The 7,894-nt window shown below is 46.7% G+C and overlaps 1 protein-coding gene and 1 long non-coding RNA gene across 2 annotated transcripts in view; one reads left to right on the top strand and one right to left on the bottom strand.

Annotated features, from left to right (window-relative positions):
* LOC122890426 overlaps positions 1–7,894 on the bottom strand; it is a 543,550-nt gene that overhangs the window by 303,212 nt on the left and 232,444 nt on the right. The gene's annotated exons all lie outside the window — the stretch shown is intronic.
* LOC122890069 lies at positions 326–6,142 on the top strand. The gene is made up of 3 exons (XR_006381040.1): positions 326–347; positions 1,225–1,352; positions 5,036–6,142. It is a non-coding gene; the product is annotated as an uncharacterized LOC122890069 (long non-coding RNA).

Raw genomic sequence — 7,894 nt, 5'->3', positions numbered from 1 at the left:
CGGCGGCATTGTCGGCGGCGGCGCAGGCGGTGTTGGCTGCGGAAGCGGTGGCGGCACAGATGGCGGGTGTGGGCGGTGCAAGCGGCATTGGCGCAGACAGCTGGGCTGCACAAGCGGCAACCGCTTGGGCGTCCACGGCTCCAGCAGCGGCAGCGGCGGCGTCGGCGGCGGTAGCAGCAGTGGAGCAGACAGCGGCGTTGGCGCAGACTGCGTGGGCTGCACAAGTGGTGTTCGCTACTCAAGCAGCGGCTCTGGCGCACATGGCAGCAACGCAGATGGCGGCGGGGGCTGCGCAAGCGGCGGCAGCGGCAGCTCCTGCGAGGGCCAGCAACTGAGGAAGGGCAGAGGTAGGGCTGAGGACTAGCGCCCAGAAGGGAGGGGGGCATATTTGGGAGGAATTCCTGGATGGCATTTCTCCTTCCAGTGGCCCCACTTTGGGCTTTGGGGTGGGCGGGCGGGGGTACAGCCAACCCTTGTCCTTGCGGGATAAGGAGAGCCCGACCAGGTACCTGCTCTGAGCTGAGAGGGTGGAAGGGGAGGGAGGTTTGGTGGCGAGAAGAGGCTGGCGACGACAAGTCTCCATGGCTCCCCAGGGTCAAGAGAGGCGCGCGATGCTAAAATGGAGATTGTTGGGGCTGGGGGAGGCTGCGGCGGCAGCGGGCCGGGTCGCTCCCGCTCAGGCCTGGCTGCTCTGGTGCAGCAGCCCTGGCGCCGGCTCCTCAGCGATCGTCCGCCTCTGCCACTGCCGTGGCCATTCCTCCCAGGGAAAGGGAGATTTACCCTGGTGAGGAGGGATGGAGGGAGCCGTCCCACTCCCCGCCACTGGCCTCTGGCTGCCTCTGCGCGCCCAGTCCAGATCCAGCCAGCATCTCCTCTGCTTCAACCCCCCCCCCCGCCCCCCAACAGCTCCACACTGCAGTCCACACGTCCGCCCGCTCCCCGCGCCCACCGCGGCCTCTCTTGGGCCGCTGCCATCTCTGCCGCCTGTTAGAGGTAGCAGGGTCTGGGCCCTGAGGTTGTGGGGTGCCCTTGGGGGCACCCTGTGCACTCCCCGTCCCTGTTTGGGTCCTTGGAAAGGGTGGGTGGTTGGTCTCAGAGCCAAGTTTGCAACACTGGATGCCTGGGAAGTTGCGAGGGCTCACCAGTGCCTGTGTTTTGCTGTTTCTCCTTTTTAACTGGATCCCTGTCTCTTCCCTCCCCTTTCCCCCACTCCTCACGCCTCAGAAGGCCAGAATGACCAGAGAACCTGCTGTAGAGAAAGGCTTTTGGGCTTTGAGCATCTGCACCTTCAGAAGCTGCGCTGAAGCCTTCATAGGCAGCCTCTGCCATGTGAGGGAAGGCACTTCCACCAGGTACTTGAAGATCTGGGTTAGCTTTGGTGGAAGAGCTTGTGTCTCTTAAGGTGTGGGAGAGGGTGGAGGGCTAGCCTTGAGGTCCTCTTTCCAACTTGTTGAGGATGGCTTTTTTGTATTTGCAGGTGGTTGATGTGTGGTTTTGGTTGTGTGTATTTCGTGTTGGGTGCAAAGGGGTCCTCTTCACCGCATGACTTGTGGGAGGACATTTGTCCAAGATTTTGTCTCATTTCTAACGGGCTGGATTAGGTTGTCACTTGTATCCATTGGGCTATTGTTATGGATGGGCTCAAAAAGAGAGGAAGCAGGGATTTTTCTGTGGATTGGAGGAGTTTAGACGTTTTCTTTTGACCATGTGTAGAATGGTTTTAATTTGCCTGTCCTGAATTACGTTTTCTTCTCATGAGCGATTTGGTGGTGGAGGTACAGTTATGCTGGTTGTTGTGCTTTTTCTGTCTTGACTGGCAAACGTCTGTTCCTTTCTTGTGTTTGAAGATAAACGTTGGGGTTGGATAAAGAAAGTGTAATTTTTTGCAAAGCTGAATTGTCAGTTTGTGTTTGTTTGTTTTCTGATGATCTTCTGCAGTGGTGATGGGTGTCTTTCTAGGCAGTGTTAAGGTACACATTAGTCTTTTTGGGCAGCACACAATCTCCTTTCTTTTGGTGCAAGGAGTAGTTACTTCTGTAGGTTATTACCGTAGGCTTTCTGTTTAGCTCATTGGGTTGGGGATAATGTGAAGTTGAGACCTTTGTGTAGAGGCTAGTCTGCTTTTCCTTAGTTGCCTGCCATTTTCTGAGGCCAGGCCAGCTAACTTGTCAGTGTATGCTGTTAGTTGCTGGGATGGGAGGTTTGAGTGATGTAGATTCATCCTGTGCTTCAGTCAATGCTGAAGAAATTCCAAGATGAATAAAAACAATTTTGATAGGGACGCCTGGGTGGCTCAATGGTTTAAGCCACTGCTTTTGGCTCAGGTCATGATCCTGGGGGCCTGGGATGGAGTCCCGCATCGGGCTCCTGTCTTGGTGGGGAACCTGCCTCTCTCTCCACCTCTGCCTGCCTCTCTGCCCGCTTGTGTGCTTTTTCTCTCTCTCTCTTTATGCCCCCCCACAATAAAAAATGAAACCAAAACCAAAAACAAAACTATTTTGGTAAACGGCAGCTGGGTGAGGAAGTGGTCAGCACTAACTCAATTCGTTAGAACTTCGGGGAATAGTGGATCCCTGGATGTCTCCTTTGCAGTCTGAACTGAAACATGCTGTATTCTTTTGGCTCTCAGTCTCTCTTTGGCTCTGTCACCTGGGCCTTTTTGGTTGTGTTGTCTTCCTCCCCATGGGAATGTTCCCTTCTTCTTTTTAAGGGAAGGAAGTTTTGTGTTTGTTTGTTTGTTTTTAAGGCTTATTTATTCTCTTAAAGATACTTGTTTCCTTGAGAGAGTCTCTGTGGGGGCAGGGGAGGGCAGATGGACATAGAGAGAATGTCAGGTACACTCTGCACTGAGCCAGGAGCCAGACTGAGGGCTCCATCCCAGGACCCTGAGATCATGACCTGAGCCAGAATCAGGAGTTGGATGCTTAACCCACAGAGTCACCCAGGCACCCCTTTAAGTAAACTTTTTGAACCGCAGCATATATACATAGAAGTGCAGAGATCATAAGCCAAAAGCTTGAGGAACCTTCACAAGGGGAACACACCATGTGACTTTACACCCAGGACCCCAGAGACTGTGACAACCTTCTTGAGGGTCACTTCTGCCACGGTTCTTGACTTCCGTTGCTGGGGAGCTTTTGCGCATGTTCCTGGATTTGGTGTACGTGGAGTCATCCAGTTGGATGCACTCCTGGGCCTGCCTTACGGAGGGTCATCCGTGTTTGTGTGCATGGTTGTGAGTTTACCAGTGCTGCTGTTTCATCCTCACACTATTTTAGAGCTCCACTCTGCGTGTAGACCCTTAGACATCCTAGAAATAGGATAGCTCCTTGGTGCCTTTTAATTACCTGCATCCTTGAACACAGGTGTCTTCTTTCAGCTGTAGTGTAAGGATCAATTCTGGTGTCTGGAACTTTTCCACAGCCCATGAACGGAGAAAGCTTTTGCCTCCTCAGTTGTAGAGTTCTATCAGTCATTGCTCTTTCAAGTCACTGGTGAAGTGGATAGAAAATGCCTGCTTTCAGGGAACCGAACGGATGTTGAAAAGGTGAGACAAAACGGTCTTCAGTGGTAGGAGGCGCACCCATGGAATAAATGAGTCCATGGGAGAGATAGTTACTCTCTGTGGGTACATTGGGAAAGGCCTTACTGAATCTGGGATTTATGATTCTTGGAGGTTGTTTTTTGGGCAGGCCGATACTAGTTAGTTGTTTGTTCCCTCCTCCATCCTTTTTCAGCTCTTCCTTCACTTCAGAGGTCATCCACACCTTTCCACTTCACCCCACAGGCTGGTAGCTACCATTTACTGTATAATAACCATCAACAGCCTTATGCGTCCAGGCCTGAGGAAAGCAAATCCAACTCTCTCTGCTTGGTCAAATTAAATTACGTGGCAGTTTTCATTGACTTTTTTTCCCTTTTTTTAATATTTTACTTATTTATTTGACAGAGATCACAAGTAGACAGAGAGGCAGGTGGAGAGATATAGAGGAGGAAGCAGGCTCCCCGCCAAGCAGAGAACCAGATGTGGGGCTGGATCCCAGGACCCTGGGATCATGCCCTGAGCAGAAGGCAGAGGTTTTAAGCCACTGATCCACCCAGGTGCCCCTCTCATTGCCTTTGAAATAAAGTCCAAATGCCAAGCATCACGAGGGGCTCCTGATTCAGTTCTTTGGTGTTCCTTTAGGATTTCTGCAAGCAGACTGCCACCAATCCCCATGTGCCCTCCACATATAGGGGTCTGTGTTTCCTGCCAACTGCTTGTGTCTTGGGCTGGGACCATGGGACCTCATTTCCATACCTTCACACCTTCTCTTCCTCTAGATTTTCTCTTAAATGCTTTCCCTTGCTTCTGTGTCCTGCCTCACTACCATTTGGACTCCTAGATGTCTCAGGAAGCCTTTTCATCACTCCAGTCAGGTGTAGCTCATCTTTGCAACACTCGAATTGTATTTTTTATTGGCTTACCTCACCCTCCAAATCATGTACAATTCATTTAACACTTGAACAGAAGTTTTATTGGATCACCTATTACATTTTACCATTTTTGAGGGTAGGACCTTTTAAAAATAAAAATAAAAAAAACAACCTAATGATTTTGAGAGAGGGAGGGAGGGTGGGGACAGTGAGAGAGAAAGTTTTAATCAGTCTTCATGCAGACTCTGAGCCCCACATGAGGCTCCATCTGATGACCCTGAGATCCTGAGCATCTGACCCTTAACTGATTTGAGCCACACAGGTGCCCCCTGAGGGCAGGACCTCTCTTTTCACATCTTTATTTTTCTAAACTGTGTAGTACAGTGCCTGGCAGTGACAGGGCTTCAGGAAAAGTGTATGGAATAGATGAAGACGAGTTTTAGTTGGAATCTGCCTAAAACTGTTCCATCCATTTGAAAGTTTTATGTAATAAATAAGCTTTCATACTAGGGCTTGAATCCTGTGTCTGTAATGTTACTAGGATAGGGGAAAGTTGTCTTTATGAAGTGTGTCCTTAAAAGTAATATACCTGTTTTTCTCATTTTGTTTTTCTCACCAGGGGCTGGAATTTAAACCCAGAACTTGAGTCTTGGATGCTTTAGGCAGTGCCTTGAAAGTACTTCCTGGAGCGGTGTGGATCTTCAGAGCATGAGCACATTGACCTGAGCAACAACTAGATGATTCCTAATCCTTTTTGGGTGTCCATTTGGTTATTTACGTGGCCAAGAAAGTCTTAAAAGTCTGCTGAGGAAGCGCAGATCCGTCATGCGCAAAATCTGTTTTGAGGAACTAGATGGGTGTGCACGTGACCTGGTGTCTAAAGGCAGTTTAAGAATGGGAACAGAACAAGTTGGGTATCGATGGAGGGGTTATGCTGTCCATCGTGTAAGTTCTCTTGTGCTCATATACCTATAAGTTGGAAGTTGTACACAGAGTATATTCTGTTGAGGACTGTGAATTAATTCTGTTAAATGGAAGTCTTGACCATTCACTCCACGTATTGAGCTTTAATTTCAGTTCTATGCAGTGATTGACTGTTGTGTCAAAGAAGAATTGTCAGTAAAGACACTGCAAGAAAACTGCAGTGTTAGAAATCAGGAATAGTGGAAATCATAAGGTAAACAAGGGAAATTTTAATTTTTCATCAGGATTAGATCATGCTCTCCTTTCCCTCCCTTTCTCAGTTTAGAAAAACTATTTAAATGATCCTTTCGTTGAGAGAAGAAACTGCTAGAAGGGATATGTTAAAAGAATCTTACTTAAAACTTCATATTAAGAGCATTCGCAATACATTTAAAGATGAAGTTGCTTTTGCGGGGAACAGGTAATTAAAGGGGATGTAGAATGCCAGTATCATCAGCCTGTATTGGATCTTCAAATCTGTCGAGTACTTGGTGGTTAGTCAGGGAGAAAATAAACCTGATGACTGCTTTCTGAGAAGAGATGAGATTTCCTATGTACGATAGAAGGTTTATACACTGTTCATTCTTTTCTAGAAGTAAAAGTTGTCGAATATCATAAGTCTGCCAGAATATTCCAGGTTTCAAGAAATAAAAATTCAGCTTAAAATGAACTTCAGTCAAAACCAAACATTTCTGGGGCACCTGTGTGGCTCAGCGGATTAAGCCTCTGCCTTTGGCTCAGGTCATGATCCCAGGGTCCTGGGATCGAGCCCCACATCGGGCTCTCTGGTCAGCGGGGAGCCTGCTTCTTCCTCTGTCTCTGCCTGCCTCTCTGCCTACTTGTAATCTCTCTCTGTCAGATAAATAAATAAAATCTTAAAAACAAACAAACAAACAAAAAAACGTTCTGTGGTCTTGGGGTGCCTGGGTGGCTCAGTTGGTTAAGCATCTGCCTTTGGCTCAGGTCAGGATCCTGAGGTCCTGGGATTGAGCCCCACATCGGGCTCCCTGCTCAGAAGGTCTTACTTGAAGGGAAATGGGGCACTTACCCAGGTGGATAGGAGGTAGCTACCATAAAAACACCTGCTTGTAACTGGGTTAATAGCCATGAGTTCACTTTGAGTTTCAAACTTTAATAAGCATGAAGGTTGGAACTCGGTTTATCTGGTACTACCAAAGCCTCTTTTGAATTTTGATCCCATGAAGGAGAGAGATTATCAGCGCATTGGTAAAATTTAAAAAATAACTGATGTATTTGTAGGGTATTTTCCTGTATCATTCCATATATTCCTGATTCTCCTTTCTTTTGGTTCTGAAGGTGGTAATACATGCTTAGAAGAAATTAGGGGACCAAACAACATAAAGGTCACTTTTATTCTGCCCATGCAGAATTACTTTTATTTGACCAATTTATTTGTTTATTCCCTGGACCACAAATATTTCCATAATTATAGTTTTCTAGGTTTTGTTTAATATGCTAGTTTATTGAATATTGAAAGTGCTATAGGTTGTAGTTCCGTGTAGGAATGGGGGTATCAGGCAGTGTATGATACAAAACTAATTGAGTCTCCGGTTTGAAAGATATCAGTTCTGACCTCTTGGTTCTCTGTGGTTCATTTTGGGTTTTTCTTCTCTAAGGAAATTTCTTGTGATCAATTCATAGTTTTAGGGATTCCTTTTTGTAGGAAATAAAGCTAACATCCAGTTTCCAGTTTTCTTTTTGTTTCGTTTTGTTTTGTTTTGCTTTGGGGGAGAATGAAAATATGTCTCTGGATTCTTAGTATCTGTGGCGTGATTAACTTTGCCAAAGTCTTTCATGAAAAGAAAAAGTATGGAAGGCAATCCAGATTTAATGTCTTTCTACTAAATTTGTTGAATGTTGTGGTGCTCCAACTTTCCTATGTATCGGAATCCACTGGAATGCTTGTTGAAACACGTTGCTTGATTTCTGGCTCTACCCACCACCTTCCGGGTTTTTTTTATGAAGTAGGTCTGGGTGGGGCCTGTGAATTTGCATTTATTTCTTAGAAGTTACTAGGTGATGTTAGTGCTGCTAGTGCTGGTCTAAAGAGCGCTATTGGGAACTATCGGTTAGATGACCTTAAATGCGAAAGAGAGGCCAGCCATGTTTCTTAATGAAACTGGAGATAGTTTTGATGTTACAGAAAATTGATGTTTTGGTATTTCACAGGGAATTTAAGAGAAGTGATATCTATTCAGGTTTTAATTAATTAATTAATTAAAATGATTTTATTTGTCGTGGGAAGTGGGGGAGAATGAGGAAGCACAAGCAGGGAGAGCAGCAGGCAGAGGCAGAAGCAGGCTCCCTGCTAAGTGGGAAGCCCCATGCGGGATTCGATCCCAGGACTCTGGGATCATGACAGGAGCTGAATTCAGTTGCTTAAGTGCCTTAGCCACCAAGGCATCCCTACATTCATTTTTTTCACTTAGAGCTGGAATTAGATGCAATTTCTTAATAAAGACATTGTGTGTAGTAGAAGAGCACTTATCAATTG

This window comes from Neovison vison, chromosome 11, assembly GCF_020171115.1.
Source record: "Neovison vison isolate M4711 chromosome 11, ASM_NN_V1, whole genome shotgun sequence".
NCBI classification, from domain to species: Eukaryota; Metazoa; Chordata; class Mammalia; order Carnivora; family Mustelidae; genus Neogale; species Neogale vison.
The sequence above is the reverse complement of the archived record's forward strand: the minus strand, read 5'-3'. Positions and strand labels throughout refer to the sequence as shown.